Raw genomic sequence first — 6,569 nt, 5'->3', positions numbered from 1 at the left:
TCCCCGTAACAGTGTATCACTGGGACTATCTCCCTTCTGCTGTTGTCCACCTCCCAATCCCTAAGCAGTTCAATGCAGCCATTTGCTGTATTGATCATGTCTCGCCTTAAATTGCCTGATGGGGTAGCTGCTTTTATATTTTCACTTTTAACCAAGCTATTTTTCCTTGCTCTTAACTATCATTTTACATTTCAGCCTATTTAATATTCTTTGAGGTTTGACGAGCCAAATGTCTATATACGTTCCCGTGAGGGGTTTGACATTATCGGAAGATAGAGATAGATAAACTTTTGTTTTCAAAAATCCGCTTTTTTTCACACAAATGTACTGTTTATACGTTAGTCAAATGAAAAACAAGAGCAACGCTCGACTATTCAACAGCCTTGTCAACTGAAAAAAAGTCGAAAAAGGGGCACAATTTTGTAAAAAGGCAAAGTTATGGAATTTTTGCAATGTAAGTCAGCTCTTCACAGTAAATAAGTGTGTGAATTTTAAATCCATTCCTACAAATGTTTACTGAGATACCCACTTACATACAAACGCTTAACCAACTTGGTTAATGAAAACAATATTTGTTCATTTTTTCATTCTTTGTTTCTATTGAAAAATATCAATCAGATAAAAAAAACCATATCGCCCAGCCAGGCATTTTCAAGGGGGATAATTTTACCCAATTGTGATCAGGTTGGGACGCCGACGCAGACGCCGACGAATTGGTGAGTTCAATTACCTATTCTTCGAATAGTCGAGCTAAAACGATACACATTAAAAATGCAATAGTGCACTCTTTCAAATTACTATGACAATGAGTTCATACAGATACTGAGTGTGTTGTTTGTTATGCAATGTAGGGATAGCTCATGTTTTTTTTTTTTTTTTGGGGGGGGGGGGGGGGGGGGTTTTGCGTTTTTTTTTTTCTTTTTGTTTTACATCTGTAGAATCCTACAGGATTGGTTGGTGGAAACTTTGGTATTTCTGTCATCTGCAAAAAAAGGAAAAACGTATTGTTTTTGTTCGTCCATATTTATCCTATCGGCGCAACGTTTAATGTATTTTTATGCGTTATATTTTGACGTCACTTTTTACTGATGGGTATATTTAGGGAGGGAAAAGGAATAATAAACAATGAATGGGGATGGGATGTGGGTTAACAGTACTTAATTTTTTTCATATTCTTTAAAAAATAAGTTTATCTTGAAAATATAAAAATTAAGCCATTTTTCCATTAATTAGACGAGTGTGCATTTTTCAGAACGAAACTTACCATTTGAAAGTGCCGTTTTTCTTCATTTTTCCATGATTTTAAAATTAAAATTGATAAATGCTTTCTAGTACTGTAGACACGCAAAGATTAAGTGCCACTGCTGTTATTTGAAAAAAAAACACACACACAAAAACAAACAAATGAGAGAAAAAACAACGATTTTATCGCTTTTTAACGTGGCGCAAAAACAGACGTGCCACGTGCATGTTTGCGACGCCACAACAAAAGGGTTTCACTTGTGACCAAGAAAATAGTTACAAATTCATGTCGGGAGTAACTTCAGCTTTAACATGATATCAAAATCATACGTGGGTTGTTGAAAAATTCAAAGTGCAACTGCCCCTTTTAAAAGCAATATAACATTTTGAGATTTCCATAGTCTGTTAGAGATTTATTTAAAAAATCATTAAAGACTCATTACATAACTTCATTTTTTAAATATTCCAGGTTCACTGAAATATTGGTGACTTATAGGCTCATTGGGCCGGGTGTAATTATCTCTTTATGTATATTATTGTTTCTTGCATGCCGGATAGGATTTCCCGTGCTTTTCCGGTGCTAGAAAAACTCATAAGATGACTCACGTGCTATAATTTATGAATGAATACGTAAATTCATACGCTACTATTACAAAATAGCGCCTTAAAGAAAAACCTTCGTTTTCCTAGCGCCTTAAAGAAAAATCTTCGTTTTCCTTTATATCTTCTACAAATTGAAGAATAAGGCATGTAAGAAAAAGAATCAATCACTGGCAGCGGGTACAGATGGGAATATCCGGCACTCGGGTAACTGTTTAGGCGGTAACTCGACAGGAGCCTCGTTACCGCCTAAACAGTTACCCTTGTGCCGGATATTCCCATCTTTAACCGCAGCCAGTAAAAATCAAAGTACTGAGAGGACTGATGCGGGCAATGCTTTGCAGTTTCAAGATCCATGTCAGGGAAATACATGCAGGCATTATGTAATGCACTTGTGTGTGGCAAGAAATGGAGTGGTCACAACTTTAAGAGTGCACAACAATAAAATTTATTAACTTTGTGTTCAATACACTTCTATATATCTTGTTCCAAAGGTAAAGATAAAAAATCTAGTCTTGTTCAATAGCAGATGTTCATCGACAAACAAAAACCTTTCATTGCCAGGTTTGATAAAATGAAAAAGATAAAGCTATACAATTTATTTCAATTTCTTCAATACTTCTGTTTGCACTCTATGTCCTAACATAACGTGTTCTTGACAGTCTAACAGAAACAGGCAAACTTTGTAACACTTTATGAAAGTTTTGAAAGAAAGTCAAAATATTCCAATATGTGAAAGTTTAAAGGAACAGGATTTCCTTGAACTGACATTGAAAAAATCTAGGCTATGTTTTCTAATGTGTACAATACTTATCAATTAAAAAATTCAGGAATGTTTTTTGTTACAAATAAGCATCATTTTAATAAGGAGTCGTCATTTGTTAACACATAAATATCTGTAAAAAAATATTTTTATAGATCTACCTTTTTTCCATTCCAACTATTGCTAAAATTCAGTAACTGTTTTCTTAAAAACATACATGATATATGATGATATTATTATTCATATTGTTTGTTATGTTTGTTGATCAAAATAACATTGTCTTTTTCAATTTTAGGTTATTTAATGTACACCTGTATTTCAAACTATCAATATCATGATATAAGAAATACATTAAACACTATGAAAACCGTGATTCGTCATATCAATGAACCTACCGAACTGGCGTATACAGTTAGGTTCGAGTAAATTAGGATACGAAACGCCCGTGGAAAAAGAACAAGATTTCTGGTAGTTCTGCCTTCGAATATCACCATCAGAAACCATTTGCACCCTCAGATAGATGAAATACATTAAACTGGTAACATAAATGTATATCTGCAGGGATAATTACCAAGAAAATGAGGCCAAAATATAACGGGCATCTGTGGCAAGTTATCATCGCGGAGTGGTGGGTTACCTCCCATAGCAAAAATTACTCGGTCTGAAAAATGATGAAATACGTATATGTACACGCAATTATAACATTATTTAGCGCACTTTTTACGTTAAACGATAATTTTCCTGCAGATAAATACCAGTTTGATCAGCGTATATGGCGTTTTTTTTTAAATAAAAATCTGGGAATGAATGTTTTCTCCGGTCCTTTTTCAAGGATTTCCCGAACATTATAATTATGTTAAACACGTCATATACATAATGTTCTGATCTTTAGACTAAAGAATCGGGCACACGTTCAGTTTGGGAATTGCTGTACTTTTCCAGAATAAGCGCGTTTCTATTGACCCTATTGTGAGGTCGGATTCCAGGAAAAAGTAAAAAAAAATATCTCTCCAGATTTGCGGTGGCGTGGTGGTTCCAATTGAAATTACTGCATGCCCGCAAGATTCTGATGCCATAACTTTTGACAACATCTCCATGGATTCAAACCTTCCCTAGATGACATGTATATTCAGGATGCTCTCTCCACTTCACTGTACATATCCATATCGACGCACTCTTTGCGAAATCTGCTATATCGGCGGTTTCTTTGCGTCGGCACCGGCTATTTTTTGCTATAAACAGTGCCCAGGTTGGCATGGGAGGCGAAAATTCGAGCTGCCATCCATGATCATAGGTATGCTGCTCAAAATAAGTAGAGCACGGGACATGAGATTGTCTTTTCTATATTTTATTGTGTTTACTTTTTAATTATCAGCGATTTTGCTCGCAACCCGATGAAATTTGTTGATGGTGTACTGACATGGAACACTAGCCCGACTTTTTCAACAGTCTTTAACCAGTTTTTGCTTTGATATCATACATATTAAGCGCACTATTTGTATTCATTTATCAATATTCTTCCAAATAATAAAGATAAATAGGCCGAAATGTAAATGGAATTTTTCAAAACCACTTACTTTCGGTTTTGTCGTGGCACCGGCGGTCTCTCTGCATACCAGTTTTTTTTCTTTCTTTTTTTTTTTTTTTTTTTTTTTTTTGATGCACAGGCAGGCTCTCTGCATTACGCACAGAGAGGCTCTAGGCTAGTGACTATCTGGAAACATTATAGCTTAATTAATTTGGTGTGTTTATCTGACTTTTTATAACTGCCAACCTGTTTATAGCAAAGAATCGCCGGTACCGACGCAAGAAACCGCCGATAAAGCATATTTCGCAAAGAGTCCGCCAATATGGATATGCACCGTGCAATTGTGTATTAAATTTTAGTAACTATTTGAAATTCAATTCATTTTTATGCAACGTCTGTGGACAAGACATTTTGATTAACAACTTACAGCTGATTTCGAGATCAAAATATATAATTATACATAATAAACAATCACGAATAAGGACGGTCCGACCAAGTACATAAATATGCCTTTAAAATGTTCTTAATAATTGGTGTAAAACAGAAGTAATTTAATCTGTTCATAGCTGATTTTACGAATTAGAACAATGAGAGAAAAAATCTACTGACGATTATTAGATTAGATAATAATTACAAAAAATCAAACTGTCAAATTAATCCCCACCCCTATTTCAAGTAAACCACTGTTTTTTATTTTATTTTTATTATTATTATCTTTTATATAGAATTAATTTTTATAAATAACATATCTCTTGTAAATATTTTCTTAGACATGCGAAAAGCATTTCATTTCAGCACTCTATTTTCTGAAATAATATTTTAGAAATAACACCTGCACAGAAAAGATATTTTAACAGATTGCGAATCGGGATCTATAGGATGTTGCCGCATATTTATAGATTCGCCTACTGATAAACGGTACTGATCGCCGCGAACAGTTTCTCCATATACACATCCACAACAGTGTCGAGGCACGGTGATGAAAAAATTAATAATCTATCGGCTTATCAGTGGCGTTGCAATTCCTTAGTAGTTGCTATTTTCACGCAGAATCATGAACACATTTTTTGAGCGTATTGAAACTAGTTATTGGTCACATGATCAAAACAAGTGTCGGTTTCAGAATCGATCACGTGATCAAATCAAGCGTCTTTATCATTCTTACGCTTAAGAAGATCTATTATAATTTATATTTATAATGCAGTTTAGTTTTCTTCACATACTGTTGTTGATATAAAATGTGTAGATCCATTTAATCATATCTGGATCGAAAATATAATTGCAAAATGCAACATGAAAGTAAATACTTTGGAACTTGTTTTCTGTGTGTTGTCAGTTTGGTCATAAGCTCGACAAGAAAATTGAAAGACGGTTTGTTAAATCTGGGGGCATTGCCCCCAAAAATGCTTATAATATATACGACATCGTCTATACGTCTACGTCTACGGGGATACTCCATGTGTAACAGTATTCTAATTATTGTGGGCGGACGTATTTTTGTAGGCAGTTTCTTTGATATTACGGTTGTTACATTGTACATTTCTTTCTATGAATCTGAGAGTGTTACTAGCTTTTGAAGATGTAGTTTCAATATGTTATTTTCCAACTAAAGTCATCACTAATGGTAATCCCAAGGTATATAGCATTTTCTGTAGTTTTTAGTTCTTGATTGTGTAATTTATATAGAAAGATGATGTTTTTTTCTTTTCTTTTGGAGATTCTTATGATTTCGCATTTATCAGGATTGAATTCCATAGACCATTTACGTTCCCATTCTTCTAATTTTGTCAAATCATCTTGAAGTTTGTTAGAGTCTACTAATGAGTCAATGGTGAGGTATATGATGGTGTCATCAGCAAATAAGCGTATTCTGCTTCTAACAAGAGTCGGGAAAGTCATTGATGAACAAAGGAAGAGGCAAGGGCCCAACACTGAACCTATGGGAACCCCTGACAGAACTGGTAAAGAACTACATATTGAGAACGATTACTAAGGAAAGATTGAATCTAAGATAGAGATGTTTTGTTGAAACCAAGTTTCATGAGTTTATAGAAAAGAAAAGCTTTCGAGAAATCCATTACAATGAGATCTGTTCGTTTTCCAGATTAAAGATTGTCAAAAATGTCTTGTGTAAAGGATAATAGTTGAGTTTCACAGCTATGTTTGGAACGAATGCCATATTGGAAAGGTGTGAGGAGATTGTTGCTGTCGAGATGGCGCATGATGTTAGAAACCATGATATTCTCCATTAGTTTGGAGGCTATGCAAGTCAAAGAGATTGGCCGATTGGCTTTATTTTTAGTGCCCTTTTTATATACAGGTGCAACGATGGCAGTTTTCAAGTCCTCTGGAACGATACCAATTCTCAGTGAGTTCTGGAAGACTTTAGTAAGAAAAGGAGCTGTTTCGAGAGAAAGTTCTTTAAGTAATCTTGGC

Source organism: Mercenaria mercenaria, chromosome 15, assembly GCF_021730395.1.
Source record: "Mercenaria mercenaria strain notata chromosome 15, MADL_Memer_1, whole genome shotgun sequence".
Taxonomy (NCBI): domain Eukaryota; kingdom Metazoa; phylum Mollusca; class Bivalvia; order Venerida; family Veneridae; genus Mercenaria; species Mercenaria mercenaria.
Note: the sequence above shows the minus strand (reverse complement) of the source record.